This window comes from Solanum verrucosum, unplaced genomic scaffold, assembly GCF_900185275.1.
Source record: "Solanum verrucosum unplaced genomic scaffold, falcon-dt-bn FXZP01000278.1, whole genome shotgun sequence".
NCBI lineage: Eukaryota > Viridiplantae > Streptophyta > Magnoliopsida > Solanales > Solanaceae > Solanum > Solanum verrucosum.
The window spans coordinates 6,758,634-6,782,230 of record NW_026020332.1 but is presented as its reverse complement, the minus strand read 5'-3'; the positions used below and the strand labels follow the sequence as shown (position 1 = coordinate 6,782,230).

Here is a 23,597-nt window from a genome sequence, read left to right as displayed (position 1 = left end):
TTTTATTAAATTTTCAAAAAAGAAAAAGAAAAAGAAAATTAGGTGTGTCATTTGTTAAAGTTTTGGTTCATTTATGTTATTTTCATTTGAGAAAAGACTTATCTATGTCATTATTTCTTCTATTCTATATTAGTTGATTATTTTTCTTTATACAAATAATGGTATGAACGAGTCTTTTCTCAAATTGAAATCGCATGCATGATCCAAACTTTTAATATATGGCATAAATAATTCTTTTCTCAAACTCAAAGTTCAATAGTATATTTGAGTCTTTCCAAGAAATTTTCAAAAACACCAAACATTAGGTCTTAAATAGGACTCTATAGCTATAGTTTATTTAGTTACGAATAATAGCAAAATGTTAGGAGAGGATAGAGGAGAGAGACGAGCGAGATCTGAGAGAGAGAGGAGATAGTGTATGAAAAAAATACAAATACATATTAAGAGGAGAGGGGCGAGCAAGATCGAGAGAAGGAGGAGAGAGGCGAGTGAGATATCGAGAGAGAGAGGGGAGACAGAGCATTGTATTGTGTATTAATTTTGCATTGTACTCTGTATTTATTTTGTATCAATTGTATTCGAAATACGGTGAATTGTATTTTATATTTATTTTACGTTATATTATGTATTTATTTTATATTAATTGTATTTGAAATACAACAAATTACATTTTGTATTTATTTTACATTGTATTTAATATCCGTTTTGAAGCCATCACGGGGAAAAATAACCGCAAGAAATATCAAAGAGAAGAAGATCGAGATCAAATCTGATATAACCAAAAACAAGTACGGAAGAAAACGTAGATTAGATGCAAGAATTCACGAGAAAGATAACAAAGAAAATATATAGAAACAAGAGGCGTGAAGAACCACATTATTAGAGAATTAGGAATAGAAGAATTGATTCTCTTTTTTGTTTGTTTTGCTAGAGTTGCTGGCTCTTAATGCGAACGACTCGTGAGAGAGGGAAAAAATTTGCTATAAAAATAATATATTATTATTTATTATAATATTTTTAAATCATAGTTATTTTTCATAAATAAGTTGTAATTTTTGTTATTTTTCATAATTATACCTTTAAAATATAGTATTGATTTTATTTGTTTAGTTTGAAAAATTATAATGGATTCTTTCTTTCTAGTACAATAAAAATGAATTATTGATACTTTTTTTTTATCATCTAAAGGAATGAATTTATCAAAATTTAAGAATGTATTAATTATTATTTTTCAAGATTGTCATTCTCTTTAATGGAATTTCTTACTATTTTTAAATTTTAAATAACGACTATTTCTACTTTTAAAAATATATTTGAGAAGAATCAAAAGAGTAATATTGACTTTGATTAATGTTTTTGAATATTCTTTTAAGGAGTGTGTCACACTATTCATATATATGGGATTGGAGGGAGTAATTCCTAGTTTATCTTTATTATTAATTATATTCATTTTTTAAAGGATCGAATTTGAAAAAACAAATAGTAATACTAAAGTGTTTCTAATACGAAAGAAAATATTTTTATAGAGAAATAAGTAAGTTTCTTACTTAATTCTTTTTTTGTATTTGGTATATAAACAATAAATTTTATTCTAAAAATATTCATACAATCTAGATAAATATTATAGCTCGTGCGAATGGGGGCCACGGGGGTGAAGGTGAAGATGATGTGTGTTAGAGGATGATAATGACACAATTAGTGTGGAATATCACTTGTACCTTCTGCCCAACAATACTTTGTTTGTGTCAATTTATGTGATATAATTTGATTAGACACAAAATTTAGGAAATATGAAAAAAAATACAATGTTTCAAAACTACCTTTAAGATAAACAAATTTTTAAAAATAGAAAGAGTACGCATTTATAAATTTTCTATCAAATAAATGAGACATAACATTTGTAAAATAAGAAGTATGTCAATCTATTTGAAAAAAAAAAAAAAAAAATTTGTCACTTAAATTTAGACATAAAAATACTAATTTTCTTAAAATATTAAATATTTTAAAATAAATTTAATTCAATTTTTTAAAATGATTAATAAATATTGGACCGGATGAAATCTTTACGGAGAACTTTCACATATAGCCACTCAAAAATAGTCTAATTACTCTCCATAGCTATAGTTTGATAATTACAATTTGTAGCTACATGTTATATGGAGGAGAGAGGCGAGCGAGACTGGGAGAGAGAGGAGAGAGGCGAGAGAGAGGGGGCAAAGAGTGGAGAAAGGTGAATTGTATATGTATATAGGTTAGATTATTGTATATTATACATATATATATTTGTATATATGGCAAGCGAGATTGGGAGAGGGAGGAGAGAGGCAAGCGAGATTGGGAGAGGGAGGAGAGAGGCGAGAGAGATTGAGAGAGGGAGGAGAGAGGCGAGAGAGAGGGCAGAGAGTGGGAGAGAGGTGAATTGTATATGTATATATGTTAGATAATTGTATATTATACATATGCAATTGTATATATAGCAAGCGAGATTGGGAGAGGGAGGAGAGAGACGAGCGAGATTGTGAGAGAGAGGAGAGAGGCGAGCGAGAGAGGGCAGAGAGTGGGAGAGAGGTGAATTGTATATGTATATAGGTTAGATAGTTGTATATTATATATATATATATATATATATATATATTTGTATATTATGACGAATTATACATATACAAACATGACTAATTATACAAACTCGAAGTCAGCCCGCGTAATTAATGTATAATGTTAGTCGTGAGTGGTAATTATAGCAAACTATAGCAATGATGAGTAATTAAGTAGTATAAGTTTGCTTAACCGCGTAATTTTCCCAATCTTTACAGCAGTAGATCAATATAAATACACTAGGCAAAGGAGCCCGTGCAAGTATGGGCCTAGGGGTGTTCACGGGTTGGTTTGGATCGGTTATTGGTCAAAATCAAAACCAAACCAACTTAATCGGTTTTAAAATTATCAAAACCAAACCAAACCAAATATAATATACATTTATCGGTTTGGTGATTATCGGTTTCGGTTTGATTTGGTTCGGTTATTCGGTTATTAACCATACACAAAAATAAAAGAAACAATTCATTTAAAATGTGAAAAAAGTGACAACAATCCATTCAAAACGAAAAATAGTTAGAATGACTTAAATTACTGAACTTTCGATCACTAAATTTACTATCAATAAAGCTTTAAAATTCACTATATTGAGAAGGAAGAGACAATAACATTTTCAGTCCCACAAAGAATTGTCATAGACACTCATATACATGAAATCAATAAGATAAATGTTTCTTCTTGGGCATTTTTGCTTTCAATAAGTAAATTATAAAGAAATTTTAATGAAAATATGTATAAGATCTTTAAAATTGTTTATAAAAACAATATATTAAGTATGTATATTAATAAAATATATGTATATAATTCATCGGTTTGGTTCGGTTATTTCTTCGATTTTTTCCGAATAAAACCATAACCAAACCAAATACTATCGGTTTTCAAAAATCTGAAACCAAACCAAACCAAACCCAAATAAAATCGGTTTTATTTTATCGGTTTGGTTTGGTTTTTCGGTTTGGATCGGTTTTTATCCAAACCGTGAACACCCCTATTAATGGGCCTAACATATGGTGTTTTTTTTTGTTTTAATTTATGTAATAGTATGAATTAGAGAGTCAATTAAATTTTTATATGATTTTTAAATATTTCAAATTATTAATTAGTGATGTATAATATTTTTTACATCATTTTATGATAATATATGTTGCTCTTGTCGTTCCATTTTATATGGCACTGATGGAGTTTGGATAGTCAACCAATTTTTTCATATAGTTTAGATTTTTGTATGATGTTTAAAAATTTTAAGTTGTTAATTATTGTGATTTATAATACTTTTATGTTAGTTAATTTTAAGATGATATATGTTACTCTCATCGTGCAATTCATATGACACCAATTTTTTCATATAGTTTTAGATTTTGTATGATTTTTAAATATTTAAGTTGTTAATTATTGTGATTTATAATACTTTTATATAATTTTCAGATAATATATGTTACTCTATATGTCTCATTTACGTGACACACTGACACTGAAATTTGGAGAGTCAACAAATTTTTTATTTAGTTTTTACACATTTTAAGTTGTTAATATTAGTGATTTATATACTTTCTACGTAATTTTTAAATAATATATGTTACTCTCTTAATCCCAATTCATGTGACGTTAATAAAATTTAGTAATTTAAGTATTTTTAAAATCATTTCGAAATAATAAATGTTATCTCTAGTCCCTATATTTCAATTTACGTGACGTTGGAAGGATTTTGAAATCTTTTTTTAGTTAATTGAAATATTTTAAGTTGTTCCAATTTATTATGTGACAATAAAAAAATTGAGGATTCTTTTGTTTGATAAAATATTTTAAGTTATTAATCATTGTAATATAATAAACAAATTAAGATGAAAAACATATTTGTTAAATTTTCAAAAATGCCCTCAAGTAAATAATTACTTATACATGAAATTTTTTGGCCCACAAAATAAAAAAGTACATACACATAATACTCCCTCCTGATCCACAAAATAAAAGAGTACATACACATAATACTCCCTCCGTCTCAAAAAAGAGTGGTCTACTTTAACTTAGCACAAAATTTAAGAAAATAAAAAAGACTTTTGAATTTTGTGGTCCTAAATTAAAGTTATGTCAAATGTACAAAATTGTCATTTAATCTTGTGACCTTAAACATGTCACGTGAAAAGTTGAAATTAAAATATTACCAAAAAAAAAAAGATTTCATTTTTTTAAAACAAATTAAAAAGAAAAATAAGTCATTTTTTTTTAAATAGAGAGAGTAATAAAGTACAAAAAAGTATATATATATATAGGAATAATAACATCTATCACATATATAGTAATAATAATGGTCTATAGGATATAAATAACCTTCTAATATAATTTATTATTTATATCCTATAGATCATTATTATTACTATATATATGATAGATGTTATTATTACTATATATATATATATATATATATATATATATATATATATATATATATATATATATATTATCATAATAATCATGAAATATCATAAGTGACCTTGGTCAGGAAGCTGGCAAGACAACCGCGAGCTGCTTGTCAAGCCACTTCAATATATAGAAATATATATATATATAGAGAGAATAAATATATACTACGTAAAAGATATATTTTAAAAATAATTTTAGTATATATAGTTCAATCTCAGCTGTTTAACTTGGACTTAGATGCATATATTAACGTTATTTCTTGTTATTATTATACATGGTTCAAGCAATAATAGGTGTCATTGCAAATTTGTAACAGTTATCCAAATAATACATCAGTCCCAGCTGACAATGATGAAATTAATATTTATAGAGGAAAAAGAAAACTCATTCCCAAACAGAAAAGCTGCAATAATGACTTGAATACCACCAAGTAATTGGAATTAATATAGTATAGTAATAATACTAGATGCAAACTCTTGTATTAGTATGAGTCCAATAAATTATATGAAAAGTGGTCTTACGTATTTTTTCTATCTTAATTTATGTGATATAATTTTTTAATTAGTTTTAAATAAATGATATTTTTTCTTATTTGACAAATATGTATGTGGATGAAGTAATTTGATATTTTAAAAATATTTTTGATATGAAATAGGTACGTTAATAAAGAAATTTTAAATTTTAAAAACACATTAAATACGTCGAGGTATCTACTCGTAAGTTCTATCGTCTCATTAGTATAGATGATTGATTGATGCTGTGGTTTTGTGGAGGGGCTGTTTTGTGGTTGCAATTGGTTTATCTTGCTTGATTTAATTTGGGGTAGTGATGGATGTTTGTCCTGGATGAACCTTACGTGATTTTTTTTCAACACCAACATCACATTGAAGAATAAAAATTAATTTTGATCACCATCACTTTCTAGCTAGTATATACGTACGCAAATTTTGTTAAAAGTCAATTTCTTGAAATTTTCTAATTTTAGACGGATGCACAGCAATGGAGAGGTATTACTTCTAAGTTCTACCGTCTCATTAGTATTGATGATTAATTGATTGATGTTGTGGTTTTGTGGAGGGGATGTTTTGTGGTTGCAATTGGTTTATAAGTCACTCTTGATTATAAAGTAATTTGGGGTAGTGGTGGATGTGTGTTTGCAACATATGGAAAATAAATAAACCACACAAATAAAATCTGAAGAAACATGAATATATTTTATTGATAATCAATGCGGGTATACAATTATGTTCCTCCCTTGATTCTCCTCTCATAAGACTAATCCATGATTCGAAGGCCGTTAGTGGCGTATATCTTGAACTAGGATGATTTAAATTTGACCTTTATATGAATATTTCATGACTTTTGTGGAATATATCAAGATATTATTTTATTTTTAAAAAGGGAAGAAAACGACAGTTTTTAAAAGTCCCCACTTAATTTTTAAAGAAAAATCAAGAAAACTATTTTTTCAAAAGATTAAAACAGTAAATCTAATGAAAATATTTAAAGGGGGTTCGGGTTCATATTAACATTAAGGTTTGAAAGCACCCGAACTGTCCACTAACATGCGGTTATCCAGTAATTAACTATTTAACTAATTGGTTTTAAAATAAAAGCATGTTTGACAATTTTAGGAAATAAACAACTTAAGACTTGAATTATTTTTTTTAAGGGGAAGAGATATAGTATAAGGGATTTTGCAAATAAAATATTTTTTCAAAGTAACTTAAGTAGTAAAATAAGTATGATTATTTAGTCTTTAGAAAATCTAGAAACGACTATCTTTTTTGGGGAAATCGAATTAGGACAACTTTAAAATCGACTAGCAAATAAACAATTAAACAAATACGAAACAGATAAATAAAGAGAGAGAGAGTTTTGGGCCCAAGATTGGTTTTTTGTCTGCCTGGGCCAGTACTTGTGCCTAATTTCATTTTGGGCTTTAGGCCCAATTTCACATGTCCTAAAACTAGCAAAATAATATTAAAAATAAATGGGTTTTTGCCCAATTACAATACAGTAAAAAACTGAAATTGGGGCTTTTGGGGCCCATTTTCGCTGCTTTTATACAATGTATACAGTGGGTGTATATCACTGTATATTGTTGTATTTCTTGCATATATTGATGTATACAACGTGTATACAACCCTTCTTGGACTCTTCAACACCTGTATATAGACTTTCAGGGACCTGTATTTCGCTGCTGATATGATTTGAACAATACTGGATCACAAATGACTCACGCTTGGGGCCTCCATGGCCCAACTAGAAATGCGAATGGGAAAAAAACTCGAATCCGAATGGATTCTCTCGAAATATCACATCCAACAAGAAAAAGAATGAATTAGTATCTGATAATAATAATCACATTAATTAAACTTAATTGCAATGAGGACAATTCATTAAAAAACCAAAATTCACAATACGACCAATGACCTCTTTAAAAAAACATATTAACAACTCAGGGAATCATGGCTACAAATGATGAAGTCAACACATGCAAACTTATTACCTTCAACACATGGAAATAAATAGGACAATAACCAATCAAGAGCTGAAAAATTCAAAGTAAAAAGACAAAGAAAAGACTAAGAACTTTCCACATCTTTTAAGCAAAACAGTAACTAGATTTTAGTCAAGATGAAGAAAATTTCCACTATCAATCTAATGAATCCTAACTCATGATAACTAATAAACAAATAAGGACACCGAAATAGATAGACCTAAAGATGTACTGACCATGAAATGGAAACCTTATAACTAAGATTACATATCATTAACGATGCTAAATATTATCATTTTGTCCTTATTATATTTTTTAGGGTGCTAATGATTAACGAACAAACTGGGAACTATACCCAAAACAAGGGAAGAATAATAACCAATCCATGAATCAACAACATACACCTGAAGCCCTACTTATTATCTACAAATAACAATATTCAAAGTTTCAAACAAACATAATTTTGAGATATACTATAATTTGAAAATTCAACTTAAACAAGAAGGGAATCACCACACAAAGATATGAATCTAAAGAAACCTAGCCATGTAACTAGAGGCAAAATTTGATTGTAACAGTAAAGACAATACTCCACGATCACTAAAAGAATTAACCAGCATCTAATTTTACATCAGAAAAACGATCAAACATTCATTAGGTAAACAACAAGCGAAGAAGTGTTTAGTTTTTCCAGGCAGCGACGTGGGACAACGAGGAGGTGACGACTTCAACTTCCGAACACCACGCGAAAACCTCGAGAATTCCGGCAAAGTTTGCAACCACGAACAAAAATGTAAAAAAATGTATATTGGGTGTTTTTTTTTAGCAACCTATTGTAATTTCAATTTTTATAAAATGTTCAATCTCTACCTTTATTATATTTTTTTCTCCCAACTCCATATCAACTATCTCCAACCCTTAAAAATAAAGGAGAAATGATCTTAAATAGAAGAAGAATAGGGTTGATTTAGGGGGGGGGGGGGAACAGGGAAAGAATTGGTTGAAATTACCCTTTGAAGTTCAAAAGCCACTAAGAGATAAGGTTGATATTAGATTAGTACGATTTCACAACGAATTTGAGAGGAGGACCGTCGATTTCTTCAGTAGGACGATTGAGGCGCAAAGATGGAGACACCTGAAAAATTTGAGTACATTCTCGTACGGAGAGGACACGCGTTGCTCGGATCAGGCTGCTGGGTCACGCACTGCTGGACTGGCAGTGCTTCTGGGTCGCAACTTTCTGGAGAAGAAGACGCAGAGGGGTTGGTTTTGGTATTGAGGAATTGGGTTGCTGCTTGTATTGTTATAGGGTTGGGAATATTGAATTGGGTGTCGCTGATTTGACTTGGGATTTTAGGAAAATAGCCCAAATTATTTTACAAAGGATTGAATGCAGGTAAAAGAATGGCTGAAATTGCAATTACACAATAGCCATATAAATTTCAATTGTAGCCAAATTGATCAAATTTAGTAAACTCGGCTTATAATTAAATAAGATAAATTAATATGATTAATTAGTGAGCTTCTTAATCTTAACGAATTAAAATAATTAACTTAGTTATAAACTAATAACTGAAAAATATAAGTATTAATTAACTAAACTAATTTAATATAATACTTACCAAAGTTAAAATCTTTTTGAGATGATTTTCAAATAATCATAAAATATAATAATTATATACATAATTATGTAAAACATATATATTAGTTAAAAATTATAAAAAAAATGAAATTACTCAAAATGACTCGGAAAATATTTTGAATTTTATAAAGTCAATTATTTCAAATCGTTGGGAATTTAAGAAGTTCGATGATTAATTTATATTGTGGAGGGCCAAAATTGGGTGCAACAATTGTCCCTCATTTGATTTGGATTGATGGATGAAATCCGAGGTAAATGAAATTGACAAATCCAATTTTGACCGACCACATTTTCATGTTTTAGAAAAGAGGTTTTGGTACGGACTTAAGAAATTTTGGTCGAACCTCGAAAATGAGTTTCCTACATATCTCAGGCTATATGAGAATTCAATCCACTTGTAGTTCGATACGCTTGATTTAACGTACGATTTTGAAAGAAACCAAAAGTCATCCTGATATCAAATTATGAAGAGACAAGAATGCTTGGGAATAAGATTTAAGAGTGAATATTGGAGTACATCCGAGTCTTCAACATTGAGCCCGCCTACATATCTCTCCATTTAGGGAATCAGACTGCTTTTAGTTCGACTCAGTCGGTTGAAAAGGAAATCTAGTATGCTATATGACCTTTGGTTCTGGGAGAGTGACAGATGAGTCGAGTATGAAAAAAAGGTTTGCAACCTCTTTGCCATGAATGTGAAGCTCTTCACATCTATAAGTAAGAACTTACATGGACATAATTTTCAAAGCTCTTGGTGCATTATCACTCAGATTCAAAAGTTGCCCCCGGTGAAAAATTAAATTTTTCCAGATGCGAAACCGAAATTGATAAACCTAAAGAAAAACCCATATGCCTTCCGATAGGGGTGTGGATTGACTGTGGTGGAAGTCGCTCCTCTGCTCGCGTCTTAAGAGTTTGATACTCCTCTTCGGACTATGTCCCAGTTCGCTGCTAGGAAAAAGTTTCACGTTGTGCTGCATCATTTTTTATGTCGTCCTCACCTGTGGTTTGTTTTGAGAATTCATCCTTTCGGATGCTCTTGACAAAGACTGAGATAAAAATCATTAGCATAAAAATGTAATTCAAATAGGAGATAGTATCTTTTACCGTGTTGTCACTAATTGCTTACCTTGGACATTAGACGTCAGCTTCTTCCAGTTTGACGTAAAACAAATAAAGCTCGTATCTCATATTTGTGGTATAATATTTCATGTACTCTTCTTTTGATGTCGAAGTAATAAAATAGGTTGATGTAATATGTTGATCGTTCTCTTGATATCGTTGTTGATGATTCTCTTGATATTGTTCTTGCAATGAAAATGATGTAACCGATGTTGATTTTCTTGTGATGTATGAAGATAATTCTCCCTTGAAAAATACAGATGATGCTTTCTTGAAAACCGTATGCACATTACAACTCATGATTTGTTAAGGATTTGGAGATGTCATTGCTTGCATTGTGCATGGCAAACTCCGATGATCTCTACAACGAGCCGTATGGCTTGATAATGATCCAACTGTAACGATGTGGATGACTCGATAATAATCCAATTGTAACGAGGTGGATGACCCGGTAATATTTCAACTGTAACGAGGTGGATGACTCGATAATATTCGAACTGTAACGAGATGGATAGCTCGATAATATTCCAACTGTAACGAGGTGGAGGCTCGACAATATTCCAATTGTAACGAGGTGGATGACTCGATAATATTCCAACTGTAACGTGGTGTATGGCTCAATAATATTCCAACTATAATGAGGTGGATGACTCGATAATATTCCAACTGTAACGAGGCGGATGACTTGATAATATTCCAACTATAATGAGGTGGATGGCTCGATAATATTCTAACATAGTTCAAAATAGGAACCTGAAATGGATAAACAAATATACGAATCACGTATGGAGTGGATCGCCCAACAAAACTATATACTAAAATCTTTGATCAGGCAATCAAAACATATAATCTACTTATGGGGTGGATACCCAGCAAATTTTGAAATCTCGACTCTAACATTGTCAAAAAACACGTATGCCAAAATTGCTACGCGACAAATCCTATTAAAAAACTATATTGAGGTGAATGACTTAATTCTTTCACACGAAGATTAAAGTCAATCCCGTCTTCCTTAACAAACTCACAAAATTTGAGTTTGTTGCTGACATCTTCAATTGTTGACACCCAATTTTGACCCTCCACAATATAAATTAATCATTTCGAGCTTTTCCAATTTCAAACGATTTAAAATTATTCGTTTTATAAAATTTCTATATAAAAATAAATAAATAAATAAATAAATATATATATATATATATATATATATATATATATATTAATAATAATATAAATAAATAATAATAATAATAATAATAATAATATAGTTTGCAAGATTTTTAAATAGTTTGTCACTTTTCTTAAATTTTAGATGATACATATGTTTTACACAATCATGTATATAATTAGTATATTTTATGATTATTCAAAATTGTCTAAAAATAATAATAATAATAATAATAAAAAAATAAAAATAAAAATATATATATATATATATTATATTTTAAATATTAGGGATGGTTATAATTTTGAATTAATGAGTTTTATGGAATCCAAAATACTTTCAAGTTATTTTTAAAGTAATTATCATTTTTAATAATAAATATGTATATTTTTGCAATCACGTTATTTTATAAATATTTGAAAAATCATCACAAAATATTTCACATTTTAGTTAAATATTTTATTAATTTACTTTAAGCTATAGTTATAATTTCGAGTTAATTAGTTTTGTAATTGAATTAGTTAGTTTATAATTAAGTTAATGGTTTTATTTCGTTGAGATTAAGAAGCTCATTATTTAATTCATATTAAGTTATCTTGTTTAAAATTTAGCCGAATTCACCAATTAAATTATATTCGACTATAATTGAAATCCATTTGACTAATATTTAATAACAATTTTTAGTCAATTGCTTACCCAATTCAATAGTCCAATTTTGGATTATTTCCAATCCAATTTTCCAAGCCCAACTCCCAATTCCCAGCCGACCCATACAATACAATATGCTATATTCCAACACTTTCCAGAATTCTCCCAGCCCACTCTTTAATTCCTTTTTTTTTTACCCGCCCCACTGTACACGTTCTTCTTCTCCTTAGCGCTGCAAATCCAGAAATCGACCCAGAATTTTCAGCAAACCAACAACACCCGACCCGACCTCTCCTTCTAATTTCAACGTCGAAGCAGCAGCTTTCCGCGTTTTCCTCCTCGACCAGAGCAGTTCGAACAGCCTTTCACCTGTCATAGCTGCCTGTCAAGCCATCCACCTTGATCCCATCATTCGGATTTTAGGGGATTTTAGTTGAAATCCTGTACAAGCAACAACCTTTTTCCCATTCTTGGATGGGAAAATTTTTTCAAACCGAGGGAGAATTCCGCTTTTGACCCTTGTTCCTATCCAATTTTCACCCTAATTCCCCCCTATAAATATACCTCCTCTTTCTCCATTGAAGGGGGTTGAAATTTTAGAGCAAAAAAAAAAATACTAAGATCAATCTAAGCAAAATAGCTAAAATACATACGAAATACACTTGGGGAAAAGAGAATTAGTTTTTAGTATTTTGGGTTCGACATTCTGTCCAGGTTTCTTAATTGCTGCTCGTGGTCAAGTTTACGTAGTGGTGAAGTCGTCCCTGCTCATTCTTGTTCAATTCGCTGCCCCAAAATAGGTAAAATTCCTTTTTTCAAATATCTCGATTCTTTCCTTTTGATTTATTGCTGATGCTGAACGATGGACGATTGGTTTCAAACTAAATGCGTCTTAATTGTTCGAAGTATAAGATGTGTTATCGGGTTTGTTGTTGCTTTGGTTCGTGGTTGTTGGTCACTCATATTTCTATTTGAAAAGAGCAGAATCACAGAGAGTACTTGTTATGGGCTTGTCGGAGTCTGAAAATCTGTTTTCCGTGGAGTATTTAACTTTAATTTATATTGCTTCTTGCCGTCTCAGATTAGCTCCAAAATGTTTGCTTCTTAACCCTCGTGTTTAATCCATCTCGAACACGGCATTCTCTATTCTGTTATTTGTGTCCTTGTCTCGGTGTTTGTTTGATGTCTTGGTAAATATTGAAGCATGTCCCTCTTTCTCATATTTCCTCATTTAATCTGCAATGGTCAAGGTCATATCTTGCTTACGTCTGGACTTTATACACTTCCCTATCCTATTTTGTTAATTTTGTTAATTGGCTCATTCTCGTTTGAGTGTGAAATATCGCTAATATTAAATAGATGCATCGCTTCCCCTGTGGTTACACCAAAGCATGACATTCGTCTCGGCGCCATCTTTTGAGCATTCATTGCACATTAGAAGGGAGGGTCGTCTATCTATATTGCTATGTTACGATAAGTCAACATTTGTCTATCATCGTTTGTTTCTTGAATTCCCGGCTTTTTCTTTGATCTCATGTGTCCCGCTTTAGAATTTAGGGATATCGATTCTAGCCTCGAAGATCATTATTTTGGTCTATTGGCTGTCCGCGATTGTTGTTAGCAGAATACTTGCCCTTTCAAAGCTTATTGTTAATTTACTGTTTGATCTGATCGAATTTGTTTGAAATCATATGATTGCTAGTTTAGTTTTGTCTAATTTTTGGGTTTGTACCATAGATAAAAAATATTAATTTAAAGGTATCACTTGTGCTAATTCAAATTTGTAGGTAACATACCTCTGTCCTTGTCATAAGCTTAAAAATAAAAGTATTTAAGTGTCAAGTACTTTGTATCTAAATTTGTTATTGTTTAGTGTTGCCACTCATGTAAGCTTAAGCCTTCTAATCAACTACCATGGTTAATATATGACATAGCAACATGCTTACAAATCGTATGAGTTTCTATTGTATGTCATTAGCATTTAACTTGTTGTTTTATCTATGTGTAAAATGTCCCAATTTATGTAGCATTGATAAGAAAATTTTTTTAGAGTCAAGTGATTTTTTATATGTATTTTATGCCTTTTTAAAAAAAAATAAAAATAAAAATTGTTAATTATTATGATTTATAAATTGATACAAATAGAATTTCGAGAGTCAATTAAATTTTTTATACAACTTTTAAATATTCAAGTTGCTAGTTATTATAATTTATAGTGTTATTTATATTTATACAATTTTTAGATATATAACAAACCTAAAAAGAAGGGACGTATTTTTTTCCATATTTGGTAAACAAATAAAGTAATTAGCATTTAAAAAAAAAATGTTTTTGCCATAAAATAAAAAAAATTTAAAAAAAATGAAAGAAGTTATGAGGTATAAATAAAGGAAAGGAGATAAGACGTGGGACTTATATTATATGCATCCGTCTAACGTTCTAAAAAATTTATTTCATGGTGTCAAATTGCAAGTCTTAGTAGTCGTTTTATTTTAAGTTGATTAATATAGTTCTTTCGCTAATTTTATTTTAAGATATGGATTAGTGTAGTATGCGTGTCACTTCTCCCATGAATGTGTAATTTTCATCTTTCATATTTGTATTATCAGTTAGCATATCAATTCATTAATTGTCAAAAAATAAGTGACTATTGGGCCCTCTTAATCACCTCTTTAAAGTATTGATGTTACAATCTGTTTCGGTATGCTCCTCTTATTGGAATGGCCTATTAATGAACCGTTTGAGTCAATAGATAGTTATTTATTATTATTTCCTTTTTATTATTATTATTATTATTATTTATTTTATTTTATTTTATTTTTTCGTAAATGAATTTACTTCTCCTTTTTTTTTGTTATGTACAAAGTTGGATTGCATACTAATCCATTTATCTTTTGTTGCATGTGAAATCTGTCCGAGTTCACTACGAATTCCTACCTTCTTTCTTACATTTCGGGAGAGCCATAAAGGCTCAAATTTCTTCTTTTGAGTCAACCAATTATAAAATAGACGTACAGGTCCCGGAGTTGAAAGAATGAAGCAGTTTAGAGAATTGAAAAGATTGGGCCAAAGGCCCACTCGTTTACTTTAAAGATTGTATTTTGTTACTTTGGGCCTAAGCTTGCTTAAGTTTATTATTTTATTAGTGTTTAGGACAGGTGAAAGATTGGGCCTAAGGCCCAAAGAAATGTCTTATATATATTAGACTAGGACAGGTGCAGATGACTCAAATGGGCCAAAGACTCAAAACGAAAAATGGATCCAAATACTGGTCCAGACGGACAGAAACCAGATTTGGGCCCAAATCTCTTTCCCTCTTCATCTTAATTATGTTTGCTTACCTGTTAATATTTGTTGTTAATCTTAGGGTGGAAAAGTTCAAATCCCCGAAAGACGCTTATTTCGTTTTAACAATTTAACTGAATCAGTTATCGCTTAACAAGACTTAACGAATAATTTTTTTTGCAAAATTAGCTCACTTAGATAATATTTAAGTACTTCCCTTTTTCCTTTTAAAATAGTTCTAACTATAAAACAACTCAATTTTGCAATTTAAATTAAGTTAAATTATTTTAGCCAAATAATTAATTGCCGGATAACCACATTAGTGGACATTCTAGGTGCTTTTAAAACCTTCCTAGAATGTTAATAAAAACCTGGAACTCTTTTTTAAAGTTTTCACTAGATTTCTGTTTTAGTCTTTTGAAAACAATAGTTTTCTTGATTTTTCTTAAAAATTAAGTGGCGACTCTTAAATCAGTCCAAAATATATTTCTAAATAAAACGGAAAATCATTATCGAAAACTTGTAACAATTTAATAGCTTCGACTGTCATGAGGATATTACAATCTCCAACATTTTTTTTGATGTGATGGATTTAGTGATTTTCCCTTGCAACACTTCTAAGATAGTGTCGTTTATATATCATCTTTAGATTTGATGTCAATTTCACAGATGATTCTGACTTTACCAATACTATTACCTGCAAAGCTGGACATGGAACATTAGTATCAATGATGAAGTAAAGAATAAGATAAAAGATAAAGCGCTAGATTAAGTCATTTGGTTTATTAAGATCAGACTGTGGTGAGCCTAATTGTGACTTGATCGCGACTTGTCACTAGCGATTCTCCAACACTTTGTTTGTTAAAACTTTGAAAGAATCTATTAACGCTTGTCTTCAATATTCCTACAAAATAAAAAGAAACTGTTTATAAATCACTTGAGGCAACATAATGAAATGAAGATAAAATGAGATGCAAAGTTTTCTAAGTTCTGTTGATGAGGCCACGATGGGTGTAAATGACGCCTTTTGTCAGACTTGACAGTTTGACATTACCATTTTTGTGACTTCGATGTTCCTGCATCCAAAGAAAAATTCTTAGTTTGAAAAACTGATTTGTGCTGGTATTGTCTCCATGCTTCTTCATGCAGTTGACTTGCACGCTCGTCTGCTCTCCGAAATGTAATCTTGATGGAATTTTTGAAAACCTTCTTCAAAAATTCTGTCTCAATCTAAAATATGGAAGAACCCTTGTAACTTGCTTTGTTTCTTCTGAGGTTGCTCATTCTGGAATTTTAAGGTCCCTCCTCAAAATTATGTCCCAATTTGCCTCAATAATAATAATAAGTATAAGTCTTTTAACAAATGACATTTTTATGGAATTTTTGAGGTGATCTCAAAATTTTTGTCCAGTTGCATATTTGAACATGATTTTAGACTTGATTCTCTAGCAAATGTCATCTTGTGAAATTTTTGAGATCCTCTAAAAACCCTACTAGTTGCATTTTGATCTTAAGTCTTGACTTGTTGAAGAAGTCAATCTTCAAATGAATTTTTGAGATCCTCTAAAAATTTTTTGTCCAATTTCCATTACAAAAGAGATAAAAATCTTACGGGGAATATGATCGAGCCGTTGTGGCGTCTACGTATCCTGTTGTGGCACAAATCAGGTCAAACGTAGTTCTCCTCTCGGGATTAACAAAAATTCTGATAAGGAAACGACCAAGGCCGACATAGGCCGCCTATGTATCTCATTCTTGAGAATTCAGGTCAGACGTATTTCATATACAAGAAAATGATACGATAAAATGTGCATTTACAAAAGAAAGAAACAATAACTTCGTATGCAGAATTTTGGCCGACGTTAAGCATACTTCTTTTCAACCTTTGATGACGAATATCTTCAAATGACTCTGTTTAGAAATGTGTTGTACTTACTCTTTAACGTCCAATAAGTTATCATTTGGGGAGGCTTAATTGATATTGATTAAATTGTTGTTGATCATGTTTTGAATTTTGTGCTTGAGGGTTGAACAATTCTTATTGTTGTGTCCAATAAGAGCCCGTTTGGATTGACTTAAAAAAAGTAACTTTTAAAAAGTAACTTTTTAAAGTGCTGGAACGTATTTTTAAAATAAGTAGTTATGTGTTTGGATAAAAGTGCTGCAGTTGAAAAAAAAATTGTTGATGTGTTTGGCAAATAAGTGCTGGTAAACACTTTTTTTTATCAAAATGTCTGAAATACCCTTTAAGCTGTTAACATGATAAAAAGTTGATTAATTTAAGGTTTTTATACTTAAAAAAAAAATTAAAACAAAATTAATTTATGTTTTACATCCATAAGTAATAATATTTTTCTATCATTCACATATTTCTTTACCACCTTATAAGAGGAATATAAATTCATATTTCAGAAATAATAATAATAATAATAATAATAATAATAATAGTAATAGTATTAATAATAAAATAATAAAATAATAAAATAATAAAATAATAAAATAATAAAATAATAAAATAATAATAAAATAATAAAATAATAATAGTAATAGTAATAGTAATAATAATAATAATATAATAATAATAATAAAATAATAATAATAAAATAATAATAATAATAATAATAATAATAATAATAATAACAATAATAGTAATAGTAATAGTAATAATAATAATAATAATAATAATAATAATAATAATAATAATAATAATAATAATAATAATTCAATATGGGCAATTTGGAAATTGTATAAAAGAATTAAGGGCAAAAAGGTAATATACTTGGTCAACATAAAAGGGCTTTTAAGTTAAGAAAAAAAAAAACTCCCCTCCCCTAGCTTTTAGCTTAAAATAAGTCATTTTTTACTTAAAATAAGTCACTTTGATAATTGTCAAACACTCTAATAAGTCAAAAACTGGCTTTTAAGCCAGTTTGACCAGCTTAAAAGCCTATCCAAACAGGCTCTAACTCCTAAATCATAAGTGCATCCGTGGTCAGCCTTGTAAAATTTTCCCAAAGAATTGGCTGGTCTTCCTTCTATAGATGGAGCATACCCATCGCTCTCAACCTTTCGTAAAGTTGAGTTTGAGATTCCCTTAATAGTGTAAATACCTTATGAGACTTCCTAAAATTTGAACGAGGGAATTTTTTCTAATTGACATTGTGGTTTTGATATTTCCTTTTTGGAGCCAACTGCATATGGGGAGCCGTCACCACAGATACCTTTTCTACTTTTCCCTTTGACATATCCATAACACGTATTTCGGTAGCTTTGTCGTTAGCTTACAATGCAATAAGGTTTGTGACTTTTCCAGTCTTGAAACCATTTTCCAATGCTTCTCCCATCTTGACGATCTCAACAAATTTTTGTCCCATCATGCACAACATTTTTTCTATAGTACTCAGGCTTTTAAGTTCGAATAAATATTTCAGTGATTTCACATTCAGACATAGGAGGTTGAACTCTTGCAGCCTCTTTTCTCCAACGAAAAACGTACTCTCGATAGTTTTCTGTAGACTTCTATTTGATCTTCTCCAAATAGTAGCGATCAGGGGCAACTTCTACATTATGTCCAAATCTTTCACTGAAATCCTTTGTGAGTGTATTCCAACTTGTCCATTGTTTTAATTCTCTTGATGTAAGTCACTCCAAAGCTTCTCCATTTAGACTTCGATTGAAGAGACACATCAACAGTGCTTCATTTTTGCCAACTCCCACGAGTTGATCACAATAAACTTTCAGATGTGCTAGAGGATTTCCAGTTCCATTAAAAGTGATGAACTTTGGCACTTTGAACCCTTCCGGATGGTCTAAATTTGGATGAATACATAAATTTTCGTAGTTCAGGCCCACAACATCTAAAGAGTAATTAAGCTATTTTATTTCTTCTGCAATCTCTTCCTTCATGATCTGCTTAAACATTTGCTCTTTGGCCCTCAACTCATTCTCCTTCTCTTCGTAGTGGTCAAGTTCTAAACAATCAGTATAGTGAAGTGTGGTTCGGTGTGGCCTGGAATATCAAAAGTTACTTTTGGAGGTAGGGTTGAGCGTTGGGTGGATTTTGAGTGCCTTTTGCAGGGGGTCTGGTACATGAAAGGGTATGTTTGAAGATTGTTGACATTTAAGCTTTGAAATGGAGGGAATATTTGAGAGTTATTTGCGTTTTGGTTTTGAAGAGGAGGGAAAACTTGAGGGTTGAGATTCAGGCTTTGAAGAGGAGGTGGTGCTTGGTATGAAGTGTTGGTTTGATGAAGATTTGGGGTAGTTAAGTTGCTAGTTGAGAGATTTTGAGCAGGGTTGGAGGGTGGGTTATTCTGGACGTGTTTCGAGTTTGAATTTAGAGGAGGAAAATAGAGTGGAAGCCTTTCATCACCTAGAGTGTTGACATCGATAGTCGAAATTGAAATATTTTATTTTTTCTGGAGCTCAACCCTCAATTCAAAAATATGTTGCATCAGCTGTGCAATCAACTCATTTTGTTCAACGGTAGGGGGTTGAACTATAGCAACTTCAGTCAAGCCAGTATTTTCACTATTCTGGGTCATTTTCTTTTTCCCTTCAACAAATTTCAATTGGGGAAGGAATTTTTGAGAATTTTTGAATGTTCAACCAATTTCTCAACACAAATCAGTTTTGAGTACCTTAAAAAGAAAAATAACTCAAAAGGCAAATGTGTTAGTTTGTGTAGGTACTAAGTAATACAAAATATCACACATGATCACAAACACATAAGAGTTGCTCCACTTAAAGATACACGAGCCCATGGATATAGAAAATTGACTAAATAAACGGAAATTTGTATATTTGATTTTGAGATTAGTGAATCAGAAAAGCCGACTCGAGTCGAGACAAAGTCGATTGCATCTTTCATTGACATACTTCTAATTTTTGATTGAGATGAAATTTCAATATCATTGCAAGAGTTGGACAAGATAAGATTTCTCAAGATGGGGACCGAACCTTGAAAGGCTGCCTACGTATCTCACAAAAGAGAATTCAAATCCTAAGTAGTTCGACCTGTTTGAATCTCTTTTTGAGTTGGGATAGAGGGTTAACCTTTTTTTGAGATGAGAAAGTAAAGATTTGAAAGATGAGGTTTTAAATTTTTTAGGGAAACTAATGACTCAATGGTATTTGGACCCACTTTCGATAGTGACTTGATATTTGTGCTTAGGGTTTCTAAGAACAATTTGAAAAGGAGTGAGCTAGAATATCTCCAAATAATGCAACATATTCACATGAACAATTATAACACAAACATTTATTGCATATTCTAAATAGATATGTAACCCTTTTGTGTCAAGGGTAGGCCTAGCGTTTTGAGGGATGTATACGTCATTTGAAACATTTCATTGCACCGTAACCCAAACTTATACAAGTTTTACGAATAAACTGAATGGGGATACATAATGGAGAAAAGGGATACAAAATAATTAGTCCCACGCAGGGGCACAATCCTAAACTATGCCTCCATAGAAGGTTTTTCGCTCTCGAGCTTCTTGTCGTCTCCGGGTGCCAACGCCTTTGGATGGACTAGTAGCGTGTAAAGCTATTTCTTCAACTAGAATAAACTTTAATCTGCCTCTTACCCAGGGAACAATATTTTTCAAACAATGTGTACATCCTTCAAATTTAAACACATAAGTATGAACGTTCATTTCGACTGTGAGCCGATTTGGACTCAGGGTGGTCTTTCTAATGGGCCAACACGTCTTAGGTGTTGGGTCATCTTAGTTTAATGTGTTTAAAGGAGTTGGTTTCGCTCTATGCTAGTTGACTAAGAGTGGGGTTCATTTGAAGTGAATTGGTGACCCAAGCGGACTACTTAGGGTGAGGTAGTTAGTGATTGTTTACCATGCAGTGGCCAACTACATTCGCCAGGGTACCTCGAGAAATAATTTGGTTAACGAATGACTGCGGCCCGCATAATCATTCTTTAAGTGAGAAATAAAAAAAGTCGTTTGGCAGAATAAATGATATGCGTGCAATGACAGTTTAATATCACAATTTAAGCAAATAAAGCACATACGAGGCAAAACAATTCAACAAATATTAGCAAATAGTCAAAAAGGTTAAGTCATTATGGTTAGAACCTAAATAAATTCACAGCAGAGTTGCCATTTTGCTTTATTTTTAAAAAAATGAAAAAAACGACGATTTTTAAGAGTCGCCACTTAATTTTTAAAGAAAAATCAAGAAAATTATTTTTTCAAAAAATTTAAATAGTAAATCTAATGAAAATATTTAAAGGGGGTTCAAAATTCATATTAACATTTCGAAAAGGGTTTGAAAGCACCCGAAATGTCCGTTAGCATGCGATTATCCAGTAATTAACTATTTGGCTAATTGGTTTTAAAATAAAAACATGCTTAACAAGTTTAGGATATAAAAAATTTAAGACTTGAAATTTTTTTTTAAGGGGAAGGGAGATAGTATAAAGAATTTCTTAAATACAATATTTTTTCAAAGTAACTTAAGTAGTAAAATAAGTATGATTATTTAGTCTTTAGAAAATCTAGAAATGACTATCGTTTTTGGGCAGATCGAATTAGGACAACTTTAAAATCGACTAGCAAATAAACAATTAAACAAATACGAAACAGATAAAATAAAGAGAGAGAGAGATTTTGGGCCCAAGACTAGTTTTTTGTCCGCTTGGGCCAATACTTGGGCGTAATTTCATTTTGGGCTTTAGGCCCAATTTCACCTGTCCTAAAACTAGAAAAATAATATTAAAAATAAATAGGCTTTTTTTCCAATTACAATATATTACAAAAACTAAAATTAGGGCTTTTGGGGCCCATTTTTGCTTCTTTTATACAGTGTATACAGTGGGTGTATATCATTGTATATTACTATATTTCTTGCATATATTGATGTATACAACGTGTATATAGCCCTTCTTGGACTCTTGAACACATGTACATAGACTTTGAGGGAACTGTATTTCGCTGCTGATATGATTTGAACAATACTGGATCGCAAATGACTCGCGCCTAGGGCTTCCATGGCCCAACTAGAAATGTGAATGGAAAAAAAACTGAATCCGAATTCTCTTGGAATATCACATACAACAAGAAAAAAATGAATTAGTATATGATAATAATTATCACATTAATTCAACTTAATTGCAATGGGGACAATACATTAAGAAACAAAAATTCACAATACGACCAATGACCTCTTTAAAAAAACATATTAACAACTCAGGGAATCATAGCTACAAATGAGGAAGTCAACACATGCAAACTTATTACCTTCAACACATGAAAATAAATAGGACAACAACCATTCAAGAGCTGAAAAATTCCAATTGAAAAGACAAAGAAAAGACCAAGCACTTTCCACATCTTTTAAGCAAAACAGTAACTAGAATTTAGTCAAGATGGAGAAAATTTCCATCATCAATCTAATGAATCCTAACTTATGATAACTAATAAACAAATAAGGACACCAAAACAGATAGACCTAAAGATGTACTGGCAATGAAATGAAAACCTTATAACTAAGAACACATATCGTTAACGATGCCAGATATTATCATTTTTTCCTTATTATATTTTTTAGGGTGCTAATGATTAACTAACAAGCTGGGAACTATACCCAAAACAAGGGAAGAATAATAACCAATCCATGAATCAACAACATACACCTGAAGCCCTACTTATTATCTACGAATAACAATATTCAAAATTTCAAACAAACATAATTTTGAGATATACTATAATCTGAAAATTTGACTTAAATAAGAAGGGAATCACCACACAAAGATATGGATCTAAAGAAACCTAGGCATGTAACTAGAGGCAAAATTTGATTTTAACGGTAAAGAAAATACTCCACGATCAGTAAAAGAATTAACCAGCAACTAATTTTAAATCAAAAAAACGATCCAACATTCATTAGGCAGAGAGATGTGCCAGAATCATCATTCTGACGTTTCATCTTCAACATTACTGTTCCTAAGAACATAAACAAAATCAGAGAGGGAGCTATGAACTAAACATCAAGCGAAGAGGTGTTTACTCTTTTCAGGCAGCGACGTGGGACAATGAAGAGGTGACGACTTCAACTTCTGAACACAACGCGAAAGCCTCGAGAACTCCGGCAAAGTTCGCAACCACGAACAAGAATGTAAGAAAATGTATATTGGGTGTTTCTTTTTTAGCAACCTACTGTAATTTCATTTTTTATAAAATATTTCATTTCTACCTTTTCTT

General features: G+C 30.9%; 1 protein-coding gene across 1 annotated transcript in view; it reads right to left on the bottom strand.

Annotated features, from left to right (window-relative positions):
* The window catches only part of LOC125836613 (protein FLX-like 2), a 167,233-nt gene that overhangs the window by 88,706 nt on the left and 54,930 nt on the right, over positions 1–23,597 (bottom strand). The window lies entirely within an intron of this gene.